This window comes from Schistocerca serialis, chromosome 11, assembly GCF_023864345.2.
Source record: "Schistocerca serialis cubense isolate TAMUIC-IGC-003099 chromosome 11, iqSchSeri2.2, whole genome shotgun sequence".
Lineage (NCBI taxonomy): Eukaryota > Metazoa > Arthropoda > Insecta > Orthoptera > Acrididae > Schistocerca > Schistocerca serialis.
In genome coordinates, this window is record NC_064648.1 from 7236290 (window position 1) to 7251138 (window position 14849).

The window sequence follows — 14849 nt, forward strand, 5'->3', positions numbered from 1 at the left end:
ACCACAGAAATTGCATCGGAATTAAATACATAGGCACAATGCCGACTCAGGTACAAGAAGACTGGCTCTTCTTACTGTCTATGTTTTGAACCATTCCTGTGACACTAGTAATAGTTTCCGATGCTTGACTTCAGGTTTACTGTATCCCACTGACCTTCTTATTGATGATGAAACACAGAAATCGCATCGGAATTAAATACAAAATGCACAATGCCAACTCAAGTACAAGAAGACTGGCTCTTCTTACTGTATGTGTTTTGAACCATTCCTGTGACTCTAGTTATTGATTCCGATGCTTCACTTCAGGTTTACTGTATCCATCTGACCTTCTTATTAACGATGAAACATAGAAATTGCATCAGAATTAAATAGAAAAGGCACAATGCCGACTTAGGAACAAGAAAACTGACTCTTCTTACTGTCTACGTTTTGAACCATTCCCGTGACACTAGTTATAGATTCCGATGCTTCACTTCATGTTTACAGTATCCCTTTGACCTTATTGACTATGAAACACAGAAATTGCATCGGAATTAAATACAAAAACACAATGCCGACTTAATTACAATAGAACTGACTCTTCCTACTGTCTATGTTTTGAACCATTCCTGTGACACTACTAATAGATTCCGATGCTACACTTCAGGGTTACTGTATCCCTCTGACCTTTTTATTGACGATCAAACACAGAAATGGCATCTGAATTAAATACAAAAGCACAATGCCGACTTAAGTACAAGAGAACTGACTCTTCTTACTGTCTATGTTTTGAACCATTCCTGTGACACTAGCTATAGATTCCGATGCTTGACTTCGGGTTTACTGTATCCCACTGACCTTCTTATTGATGATGAAACACAGAAATTGCATCGGAATTAAATATTAAATGCACAATGCCAACTAAAGTACAAGGAGACTGGCTCTTCTTACTGTTTGTGATTTGAACCATTCCTGTGACACTAGTTATAGATTCCGATGCTTGACTTCAGGTTTACTGTATCCCTCTGACCTTCTTATTGAGGATGAAACACAGAAAATGCATCTGAATTAAATACATAGGCACAATGCCGACTCAAGTACAAGATGACTGACTCTTCTTAGTGTCTATGTTTTGAACCATTCCTGTGACACTAGTTATAGATACCGATGTTTGACTTCAGGTTTACTGTATCCCACTGACCTTCTTATTGATGATGAAACACAGAAATTGCATCGGAATTAGATACAAAATGCACAATGCCAACTCAAGAAGACTGGCTCCTCTTACTGTCTGTGTTTTGAACCATTCCTGTGCCACTAGATATAGATTCCGATGCTTCACTTCAGGTTTACTGTATCCCTCTGACCTTCTTATTGACGATGAAAGATAGAAATTCCATCAGAATTAAATAGAAAAGGCCACTTGCCGACTTAAGTACAAGAAAACTGACTCTTCTTACTGTCTATGTTTTGAACCATTCCCGTGACACTAGTTATAGATTCCGATGCTTCACTTCATGTTTACAGTATCCCTATGACCTTCTTATTGACTATGATACACAGAAAGTGCATCGGAATTAAATACAAAAGCACAATGCCGACTTAAGTACAATAGAACTGACTCTTCCTACTGTCTATGTTTTGAACCATTCCTGTGACACTAGTAACAGATTCCGATGCTACACTTCAGGTTTACTGTATCCCTCTGACCTTTTTATTGACGATGAAACACAGAAATTGCATCTGAAGTAAATACAAAAGCACAATGCCGACTTAAGTACAATAGAACTGACTCTTCTTACTGTCTATGCTTTGAACCATTACTGTGACACTAGTTATAGATTCCGATGCTTGACTTCGGGTTTACTGTATCCCACTGACCTTCTTATTGATGATGAAACACAGAAATTGCATCGGAATTAAATACAAAATGCACAATGCCAACAAAAGTACAAGAAGACTGGCTCTTCTTACTGTCTGTGTTTCGAACCATTCCTGTGACACTAGTTATAGATTTCGATGCTTCACTTCAGGTTTACTGTATCCCTCTGACCTTCTTATTGACGATGAAACACAGAAATTGCATCGGAATTAAATAAAAAAGGCACAATGCCGATTAAGTACATGAAAACTGATTCTTCTTACTATCTATGCTTTGAACCATTTCTGTGACACTAGTTATAGATTCCCATGCTTCGCTTCAGGTTTACTGTATCCCTCTGACCTTCTTATTGACGATGAAACACAGATATTGCATCGGCATTAAATACAAAAGGCACAATGCCGACTTAAGTACAAGAAAACTGACTCATCTAACTGTCTATGTTTTGAACCATTCATGTGACACTAGTTATAGATTCCGATGTTTCACTTCAGGTTTACTGTATCCCTCTGACCTTCTTATTGACGATGTAATACGGAAATTGCATCGGAATTAAATACAAAAGGCACAATGCCGACTCAAGTACAAGAAGACTGGCTCTTCTTACTGTCTATGTTTTGAAAATTTCCTGTGAGACCGGTTTTAGATTCCGATGCTTCCCTTCAGGTTTACTGTATCCCTCTGACCTTCTTATGGACGATGAAACACAGAAATTGCATCGGAATTAAATACAAAAGGCACAATGCCGACTTAAGTACAAGATAACTGACTCTTCTTACTGTCTATGTTATGAACCATTCCTGTGACACTAGTTATAGAGTCAGATGCTTCACTTCAGGTTTACTGTATCGCTCTGACCTTCTTATTGACGATGAAACACAGAATTGTATCGGAATTGAATACAAAAGGCACAATGACGACTTAAGTACAACAAAACTGACTCTTCTTACTGTCTAATTTTGAACCATTCCAGTGACACTAGTTATAGATTCCGATGCTTCACTTCCGGTTTACTGTGTCCCTCTGACCTTCTTATTGACGATGAAACATAGAAATTGTATCGGAATTAATTACATAGGCACAATGCCGACGCAGGTACAAGAAGACTGGCTCTTCTTACTGTCTATGTTTTGAACCATTCCTGTGATACTAGTTATAGATTCCGATGCTTGACTTCAGGTTTACTGTATCCCACTGACCTTCTTATTGATGATGAAACACAGAAATTGCATCGGAATTAAATACAAAATGCACAATGCCAACTCAAGTACAAGAAGACTGGCTCCTCTTACTGTATGTGTTTTGAACCATTCCTGTGACACTAGTTATTGATTCCGATGCTTCATTTCAGGTTTACTGTATCCATCTGACCTTCTTATTAACGATGAAACATAGAAATTGCATCAGAATTAAATAGCAAAAGGCACAATGCCGACTTAGGAACAAGAAAACTGACTCTTCTTACTGTCTATGTTTTGAATCATTCCCGTGACACTAGTTATAGATTCCGATGCTTCACTTCATGTTTACAGTATCCCTATGACCTTATTGACTATGAATCACAGAAATTGCATCGGAATTAAATACAAAAACACAATGCCGACTTTATTACATTTGAACTGACTCTTCCTACTGTCAATGTTTTGAACCATTCCTGTGACACTACTAATAGATTCCGATGCTACACTTCAGGGTTACTGTATCCCTCTGACCTTTTTATTGACGATGAAACACAGAAATGGCATCTGAATTAAATACAAAAGCACAATGCCGACTTAAGTACAAGAGAACTGACTCTTCTTACTGTCTATGTTTTGAACCATTCCTGTGACACTAGTTATAGATTCCGATGCTTGACTTCAGGTTTACTGTATCCCTCTGACCTTCTTATTGACGATGAAACACAGAAATTGCATCGGAATAAAATACATAGGCACAATGCCGACTCAAGTACAAGAAGACTGACTCTTCTTACTGTCTATGTTTTGAACCATTCCTGTGACACTAGTTATAGATTCCGATGTTTGACTTCAGGTTTACTGTACCCCACTGACCTTCTTATTGATGATGAAACACAGAAATTGCATCGGAATTAAATACAAAATGCACAATGCCAACTCAAGGAGACTGGTTCCTCTTACTGTCTTTGTTTTGAACCATTCCTGTGACACTAGATATAGATTCCGATGCTTCACTTCAGGTTTACTGTATCCCTCTGACCTTCTTATTGACGATGAAACATAGAAATTCCATCAGAATCAAATAGAAAAGGCACAATGCCGACTTAAGTACAAGAAAACTGATTCTTCTTACTGTCTATGTTTTGAACCATTCCCATGACACTAGTTATTGATTCCGATGCTTCACTTCATGTTTACAGTATCCCTAGGACCTTCTTATTGACTATGATACACAGAAATTGCATCGGAATTAAATACAAAAGCACAATGCCGACTTAAGTACAATACAACTGACTCTTCCTACGGTCTATGTTTTGAACCATTTCTGTGACACTAATAACAGATTCCGATGCTACACTTCAGGTTTACTGTATCCCTCTGACCTTTTTATTGACGATGAAACACAGAAATTGCATCTGACTTAATACAAAAGCACAATGCCGACTTAAGTACAAGAGAACTGACTCTTCTGACTGTCTATGTTTTGAACCATTCCTGTGACACTAGTTATAGATTTAGATCCTTGACTTCGGGTTTACTGTATCCCACTGACTTTCTTATTGATGATGAAACACAGAAATTGCATCGGAATTAAATACAAAATGCACAATGCCAACTCAAGTACAAGAAGACTGGCTCTTCTTACTGTCTGTGTTTTGAACCATTCCTGTGACACTAGTTACAGATTCCGATGCTTCACTTCAGGTTTACTGTATCCCTCTGACCTTCTTATTGACGATGAAACACAGAAATTGCATCGGAATTAAACAGAAAAGGCACATTGCCGATTAAGTACATGAAAACTGATACTTCTTACTATCTATGTTTTCAACCGTTTCTGTGACACTAGTTATAGATTCCCATGCTTCACTTCAGGTTTACTGTATCCCTCTGACCTTCTTATTGACGATGAAACACAGATATTGCATCGGAATTAAATACAAAAGGCACAATGCCGACTTAAGTACAAGGAAACTGACTCATCTTACTGTCAATGTTTTGAACCATTCATGTGACACTAGTTATAGATTATGATGCTTCACTTCAGATTTACTGTATCTCTCTGACCTTCTTATTGACGATGTAACACGGAAATTGTATCGGAATTAAATACAAAAGGCACATTGCCGACTCAAGTACAAGAATACTGGCTCTTCTTACTGTCAATGTTTTGAAACTTTCCTGTGTGACCGGTTTTAGATTCCGATGCTTCCCTTCAGACTTACTGTATCCCTCTGACCTTCTTATGGACGATGAAACACCGAAATTGCATCGGAATTAAATACAAAAGGCACAATGCCGACTTAAGTATAAGATAACTGACTCATCTTACTGTCTGTGTTTTGAACCATTCCTGTGACACTTGTTATAGATTCCGATGCTTCACTTCAGCTTTACTGTATCCCTCTGACCTTCTTATTGACGATGAAACACAGAAATTGCATCGGAATTAAATACATAGGCACAATGCCGACTCAAGTACAAGAAGGCTGGCTCCTCTTACTGTCTCTGTTTTGAACCATTCCTGTGACACTAGTTATAGATTCCGATGCTTCACTTCAGGTTTACTGTATCCCTCCGACCTTCTTATTGACGAAGAAATACATAAATTGCATCGGAATTAATTACAAAAGGCACAATGCCGACTTAAGTACAAGAAAACTGACTCTTCTTACTGTCTATGTTTTGAACCATTCATGTGACACTAGTTATAGATTCCGATGCTTCACTTCAGCTTTACTGTATCCCTCTGACCTTCTTATTGACGATGAAACACAGAAATTGCATCGGAATTAAATACATAGGCACAATGCCGACTCAAGTACAAGAAGGCTGGCTCCTCTTACTGTCTCTGTTTTGAACCATTCCTGTGACACTAGTTATAGATTCCGATGCTTCACTTCAGGTTTACTGTATCCCTCTGACCTTCTTATTGACGATGAAACACAGAAATTGCATCAGAATTAAATAGAAAAGGCACAATGCCGACATAAGTACAAGAAAACTGACACTTCTTACTCTCTATGTTTTGAACCAAACATGTTAAACTAGCTATAGATTCCGATGCTTCACTTCAGGTTTCCTGTATCCCTACGACCATCTTATTGCCGATGAAACACAGGTATTGCATCGGAATTAAATACAAAAGCACAATGCCTACTTAAGTACAGTAGAAATGCCTCTTCCTACAGTTTATGTTTTGAACCATTCCTGTGACACTAGTATTGGTTCCGATGTTACACTTCAGGTTTACTGTCTCCCTCTGACCTTCTTCTTTACGATGGAACACAGAAATTGCATCGGAATTAAATACAAAAGCACAATGCCGACTTAAGTACAAGAGAACTGACTCTTCTTACTGTCTATGTTTTCAACCATTCCTGTGACACTACTTATGGATTCCGATGCTTCACTTCAGGTTTACTGTATCCCACTGACCTTCTTATCGATGATGAAACACAGAAATTGCATCGGAATTAAATACAAAATGCACAATGCCAACTCAAGTAGAATAGGACTGGCTCTTCTTACTGTCTGTGTTTTGAACCCTTCCTGTGACACAAGTTATAGATTCCGATGGATGCTTCACTTCAGGTTTACTGTATCCCTCTGACCTTCTTATTGACGATGTAACAAGGAAATAGCATCGGAATTAAATACAAAAGGCACAATGCCAACTCAAGTACAAGAAGGCTGGCTTCTCTTACTGTCTATGTTTTGAACCATTCCTGTGACACTAGTTATAGTTTCCGATGCTTAACTTCAGGTTTACTGTATCCCTCTGACCTTCTTATTGACGATGAAACACAGAAATTGCATCAGAATTAAATTGAAAAGGCACAATGCCGACTTAAGTACAAGAAAACTGACACTTCTTACTCTCTATGCTTTGAACCATTCATGTGACACTAGTTATAGATTCCGATGCTTCACTTCAGGTTTACTGTATCCCTATGACCTTCTTATTGCCGATGAAACATAGATATTGCATCGGAATTAAATACAAAAGCACAATGCCTACTTAAGTACAGTAGAACTGACTCTTCTAACAGTTTATGTTTTGAACCATTCCTGTGACACTAGTATTGGTTCCGATGTGACACTACAGGTTTACTGTATCCATCTGACCTTCTTCTTGACGATGAAACACAGAAATTGCATCAGAATTAAATACATAGGCACAATGCCGACTCAAGTACAAGAAGACTGGCTCTTCTTACTGTCTATGTTTTGAACCATTCCTGTGACACTAGTTATAGATTCCGATGCTTCACTTGAGGTTTACTGTATCCCTCTGACCTTCTTATTGACGATGAAAAATAGAAATTGCATCAGAATTAAATAGAAAAGGTACAATGCCGACTTAAGTACAAGAAAACTGACTCTTCTTACTGTCTATGTTTTGAAGCATTCCCGTGACACTAGTTACAGATTCCGATGCTTCACTTCATGTTTACAGTATCCCTATGACCTTCTTATTGACTATGATACACAGAAATTGCATCGGAATTAAATACAAAAGCACAATGCCGACTTAAGTACAATAGAACTGACTCTTCCTACGGTCTATGTTTTGAACCATTCCTGTGACACTAGTAATAGATTCCGATGCTACACTTCAGGTTTACTGTATCCCTCTGACCTTTTTATTGACGATGAAACACAGAAATTGCATCTGAATTAGATACAGAAGCACAATGCCGACTTAAGTACAAAAGAACTGACTCTTCTTACTGTCTATGTTTTGAACCATTCCTGTGACACTAGTTATAGATTCCGATGCTTCACTTCAGGTTTACTGTGTCCCTCTGATCTTCTTATTGACGATGTAACACAGAAATTGCATCGGAATTAAATGCATAGGTACAATGCCGACTTAAGTACAAGAAAACTGACTCTTCCAACTGTTATGTTTTTAACCATTCATGTGACACTAGTTATGGATTCCGATGCTTCACTTCAGCTTTACTGTATCCCTCTGACCTTCTTATTGACGATGAAACAAAGAAATTGCATCGGAATTAAATACATAGGCACAATGCCGACTCAAGTACAAGAAGGCTGGCTCCTCTTACTGTCTATGGTTTGAACCATTCCTGTGACACTAGTTATAGATTCCGATGCTTCACTTCAGGTTTACTGTATCCCTCTGACCTTCTTATTGACGATGAAACACAGAAAGTGCATCAGAATTAAATAGAAAAGGCACAATGCCGACTTAAGTACAAGAAAACTGACACTTCTTACTCTCTATGTTTTGAACCATTCATGTGACACTAGTTATAGATTCCGATGCTTCACTTCAGGTTTACTGTATCCCTATGACCTTATTATTGCCGATGAAACACAGATATTGCATCGGAATTAAATACAAAAGCACAATGCCTACTTAAGTACAGTAGAAATGACTCTTCCTACAGTATATGTTTTAAACCATTCCTGTGACACTAGTATTGGTTCCGATGTTACACTTCAGGTTTAGTGTATCCCTCTGACCTTCTTATTGACGATGAAACACAGAAATTGCATCGGAATTAAATACAAAAGGCACAATGCCGACTCAAGTACAAGAAGACTGGCTCTTCTTACTGTCTATGTTTTGAAAGTTTCCTGTGAGACCGGTTTTAGATTTCGATGCTTCCCTTAAGGTTTACTGTATCCCTCTGACCTTCTTATGGACGATGAAACACAGAAATTGCATCGGAATTAAATACAAAAGGCACAATGCCGACTTAAGTACAAGATAACTGACTCTTCTTACTGTCTATGTTTTGAACCATTCCTGTGACACTAGTTATAGATTCCGATGCTTCACTTAAGGTTTACTGTGTCCCTCTGACCTTCTTATTGACGATGTAACACAGAAATTGCATCGGAATTAAATACAAAAGGTATAATGCCGACTTAAGTACAAGAAAACTGACTCTTCCCACTGTCTATGTTTTGAACCATTCATGTGACACTAGTTAGAGATTCCAATGCGTCACTTCAGCTTTACTGTATCCCTCCGAGCTTCTTATTGATGATGAAACACAGAAATTGCATCAGAATTAAATAGAAAAGGCACAATGCCGACTTAAGTACAGTAGAACTGACTCTTCCTACAGTTTATGTTTTGAACCATTCCTGTGACACTAGTATTGGTTCCAATGCTACACTTCAGGTTTACTGTATCCCTCTGACCTTCTTCTTGACGATGAAACTCAGAAATTGCATCAGAATTAAATACAAAAGCACCATGCCGACTTAAGTACAAGGGAACTGACTCTTCTTACTGTCTATGATTTGAACCATTCCTGTGACACTAGTTATAGATTCCGATGCTTCACTTCAGGTTTACTGTATCCCTCTGACCTTCTTATTGACGATGAAACACAGATATTGCTTCGGAATTGACTACAAATGCACAATGCCGACTTAAGTACAAGAAAACTGACTCTTCTTACTGTCTATGGTTTGAGCCATTCATGTGACACTAGTTATAGATTCTGATGCTTCACTTCGGGTTTACTGTATACCTCTGACCTTCTTATTGACGATGAAACACAGAAATTGCATCGGAATTAAATACAAAAGGCACAATGCCGACTCAAGTACAAGAAGACTGGCTCATCTTACTGTCTATGTTTTGAAACTTTCCTGTGAGACCGGTTTTAGATTCCGATGCTTCGCTTCAGGTTTACTGTATCCCTCTGACCTTCTTATTGACGACGAAACACAGAAATTGCATCGGAATTAAATACAAAAGGCACAATGCCGACTTAAGTACAAGAAAACTGACTCTTCTTACTGTCTATGTTTTTAACCGTTCCTGTGACACTAGTTACAGATTCCGATGCTTCACTTCCGGTTCACTGTATCCGTCTGACCTTCTTATTGAAGATGAAACATAGAAATTGCATCGGAATTAAATACAAAAGGGACAATGCCGACTTAAGTACAAGAAAACTGACTCTTCTTACTGTCTATGTTTGAACCATTCCTGTGACTCTAGTTATAGATTCGGATGCTTCACTTCAGGTTTACTGTATCCCTCTGACCTTCTTATTGACGATGAAACACAGAAATTGCATCGGAATTAAATACAAAAGGCACAATGCTGATTTAAATACAAGAAAACTGACTCTTCTTACTGTCTATGTTTTGAACCATTCCTGTGACACTAATTATAGATTCCGATGCTTCACTTCAGGTTTACTGTATCCCTCTGACCTTCTTATTGACGATGAAATACATACATTGCATCGGAATTAAATACAAAAGGCACAATGCCGACTTAAGTACAAGAAAACTGACTCTTCTTACTGTCTATGTTTTGAATCATTTCTATGACACTAGTTATAGATTCCGATGCTTCACTTCAGGTTTACTGTATCCCTCTGACCATCTTATTGACGATGAAACTCACAAATTGCATCGGAATTAAATACAAAAGGCACAATGCCGACTTAAGTACAAGAAAACTGACTCTTCTTACTGTCTATGTTTTGAACCATTCCTGTGACACTAGTTATAGATTCCGATGCTTCACTTCAGGTTGACTGTATCCCTCTGACCTTATTATTGACGATGAAACACTGAAATTGCATCGGAATTAAATACAAAAGACACAATGCCGACTTAAGTACAAGAAAACTGACTCTTCTTACTGTCTATGTTTTGAACCATTCCTGTGACACTAGTTATAGATTCCGATGCTTCACTTCAGGTTTACTGTGTCCCTCTGCCCTTCTTATTGACGATGTAACAAGGAAATTGCATCGGAATTAAATACAAAAGGCGCAATGCCGACTCAAGTACAAGAAGACTGGCTCTTCTTACTGTCTATGTTTTGAAACTTTCCTGCGAGACCGGTTTTAGATTTCGATGCTTCCCTTAAGGTTTACTGTATCCCTCTGACCATCTTATGGACGATGAAACACAGAAATTGCATCGGAATTAAATACTAAAGGCACAATGCCGACTTAAGTACAAGATAACTGAGTCTTCTTACTGTCTAAGTTTTGAATCATTCCTGTGACACTAGTTATAGATTCCGATGCTTCACTTCAGGTTTACTGTATCCCTCTGACCTTCGTATTGACGATGAAACACAGGAATTGTATCGGAATTAAATACAAAAGGCACAATGCCGACTTAAGTAAAAGAAAACTGACTCTTCTTACTGTCTATGTTTGAACCATTCCTGTGACACTAGTTATAGATTCCGATGCTTCACTTCCGGTTTACTGTATCCCTCTGACTTTCTTATTGACGATGAAATACATAAAGCGCATCGGAATTAATTACAAAAGGCACAATGCCGACTTAAGTACAAGAAAACTGACTCTTCCTACAGTTTATGTTTTGAACCATTCCTGTGACACTAGTATTGGTTCCGATGTTACACTTCAGGTTTACTGTATCCCTCTGACCTTCTTCTTGACGATGAAACACAGAAATTGCATCAGAATTAAATACAAAAGCACCATGCCGACTTAAGTACAAGGGAACTGACTCTTCTTACTTTCTATGTTTTGAACCATTCCTGTGACACTAGTTATAGATTCCGATGCTTCACTTCAGGTTTACTGTATCCCTCTGACCTTCTTATTGACGATGAAACACAGATATTGCTTCGGAATTAATTACAAATGCACAATGCCGACTTAAGTACAAGAAAACTGACTCTTCTTACTGTCTATGTTTTGAACCATTCATGTGACACTAGTTATAGATTCCGATGCTTCACCTCAGGTTTACTGTATACCTCTGACCTTCTTATTGACGATGAAACACAGAAATTGCATCGGAATTAAATACAAAAGGCACAATGCCGACTCAAGTACAAGAAGACTGGCTCATCTTACTGTCTATGTTTTGAAATTTTCCTGTGAGACCGGTTTTAGATTCCGATGCTTGACTTCAGGTTTACTGTATCCCTCTGACCTTCTTATTGACGACGAAACACAGAAATTGCATCGGCATTAAATACAAAAGGCACAATGCCGACTTCAGTACAGGAAAACTGACTCTTCATACTGTCTACGCTTTTAACCGTTCCTGTGACACTAGTTATAGATTCCGATGCTTCACTTCCGGTTCACTGTATCCCTCTGACCTTCTTATTGAAGATGAAACATAGAAATTGCATCGGAATTAAATACAAAAGGTAGAATGCCGACTTAAGTACAAGAAAACTGACTCTTCTTGCTGTCTATGTTTTGAACCATTCCTGTGACACTAGTTATAGATTCGGATGCTTCACTTCGGGTTTACTGTATCCCTCTGACCTTCTTATTGACGATGAAACAGAGAAATAGCATCGGAATTAAATACAAAAGGCACAATGCTGATTTAAATACGAGAAAACTGACTCTTCTTACTGTCTATGATTTGAACCATTCCTGTGACACTAATTATAGATTCCGATGCTTCACTTCAGGTTTACTGTATCCCTCTGACCTTCTTATTGACGATGAAATACAGAAATTGAATTGGAATTAAATACAAAAGGCACAATGCCGACTTAACTACATGAAAACTGACTTTTCTTACTGTCTATGTTTTGAACCATTTCTATGACACTAGTTATAGATTCCGATGCTTCACTTCAGGTTTACTGTATCCCTCTGACCATCTTATTGACGATGAAACACAGAAATTGCATCGGAATTAAATACAAAAGGCACAATGCCGACTTAAGGACAAGAAAACTGACTCTTCTTACTGTCTATGTTTTGAACCATTCCTGTGACACTAGTTATAGATTCCGATGCTTCACTGTGGGTTTACTGTATCCCTCTGACCTTCATATTGACGATGAAACACACAAATTGCATCGGAATGAAATACAAAAGGCACAATGCCGACGTAAGTACAAGAAAACTGACTCTTCTTAATGTCTATATTTTGAACCATTCCTGTGACACTAGTTATAGATTCCGATGCTTCCATTCAGGTTTACTGTATCCCTCTGACCTTCTTACTGACGATGAAACACAGAAATTTCATCGGAATCAAATAGAAAAGACACAATGCCGATTTAAGTACAAGAAAACTGACTCTTCTTACTGTCAATGTTTTGAACAATTCCTATAACACTAGTTATAGATTCCGATGCTTCACTTCAGGTTTACTGTATCCCTCTTACCTTCTTATTGACGATGAAACACAGAAATTGCATCGGAATTAAATACAAAAGGCACAATGCCGACATAAGTACAAGAAAACTGACTCTTCTTACTGTCTATGTTTTGAACCATACCTGTGACTCTAGTTATAGATACCGATGCTTCACTACAGGTTTATTGTATACCTCTGACCTTCTTATTGACGATGAAACACAGAAATTGCTTCGCAATTAAATACAAAAGGGACAATGCCGACTTAAGTACAAGAAAACTGACTCTTCTTACTGTCTATGTTTGAACCATTCCTGTGACTCTAGTTATAGATTCGGATGCTTCACTTCAGGTTTACTGTATCCCTCTGACCTTCTTATTGACGATGAAACACAGAAATTGCATCGGAATTAAATACAAAAGGCACAATGCTGATTTAAATACAAGAAAACTGACTCTTCTTACTGTCTATGTTTTGAACCATTCCTGTGACACTAATTATAGATTCCGATGCTTCACTTCAGGTTTACTGTATCCCTCTGACCTTCTTATTGACGAAGAAATACATACATTGCATCGGAATTAAATACAAAAGGCACAATGCCGACTTAACTACAAGAAAACTGACTCTTCTTACTGTCTATGTTTTGAATCATTTCTATGACACTAGTTATAGATTCCGATGCTTCACTTCAGGTTTACTGTATCCCTCTGACCATCTTATTGACGATGAAACTCACAAATTGCATCGGAATTAAATACAAAAGGCACAATGCCGACTTAAGTACAAGAAAACTGACTCTTCTTACTGTCTATGTTTTGAACCATTCCTGTGACACTAGTTATAGATTCCGATGCTTCACTTCAGGTTGACTGTATCCCTCTGACTTTATTATTGACGATGAAACACTGAAATTGCATCGGAATTAAATACAAAAGACACAATGCCGACTTAAGTACAAGAAAACTGACTCTTCTTACTGTCTATGTTTTGAACAATTCCTGTGACACTAGTTATAGATTCCGATGCTTCACTTCAGGTTTACTGTGTCCCTCTGCCCTTCTTATTGACGACGTAACAAGGAAATTGCATCGGAATTAAATACAAAAGGCGCAATGCCGACTCAAGTACAAGAAGACTGGCTCTTCTTACTGTCTATGTTTTGAAACTTTCCTGCGAGACCGGTTTTAGATTTCGATGCTTCCCTTAAGGTTTACTGTATCCCTCTGACCATCTTATGGACGATGAAACACAGAAATTGCATCGGAATTAAATACTAAAGGCACAATGCCGACTTAAGTACAAGATAACTGACTCTTCTTACTGTCTAAGTTTTGAATCATTCCTGTGACACTAGTTATAGATTCCGACGCTTCACTTCAGGTTTACTGTATCCCTCTGACCTTCGTATTGACGATGAAACACAGGAATTGTATCGGAATTAAATACAAAAGGCACAAGCCGACTTAAGTAAAAGAAAACTGACTCTTCTTACTGTCTATGTTTGAACCATTCCTGTGACACTAGTTATAGATTCCGATGCTTCACTTCCGGTTTACTGTATCCCTCTGACTTTCTTATTGACGATGAAATACATAAAGCGCATCGGAATTAATTACAAAAGGCACAATGCCGACTTAAGTACAAGAAAACTGACTCTTCCTACAGTTTATGTTTTGAACCATTCCTGTGACACTAGTATT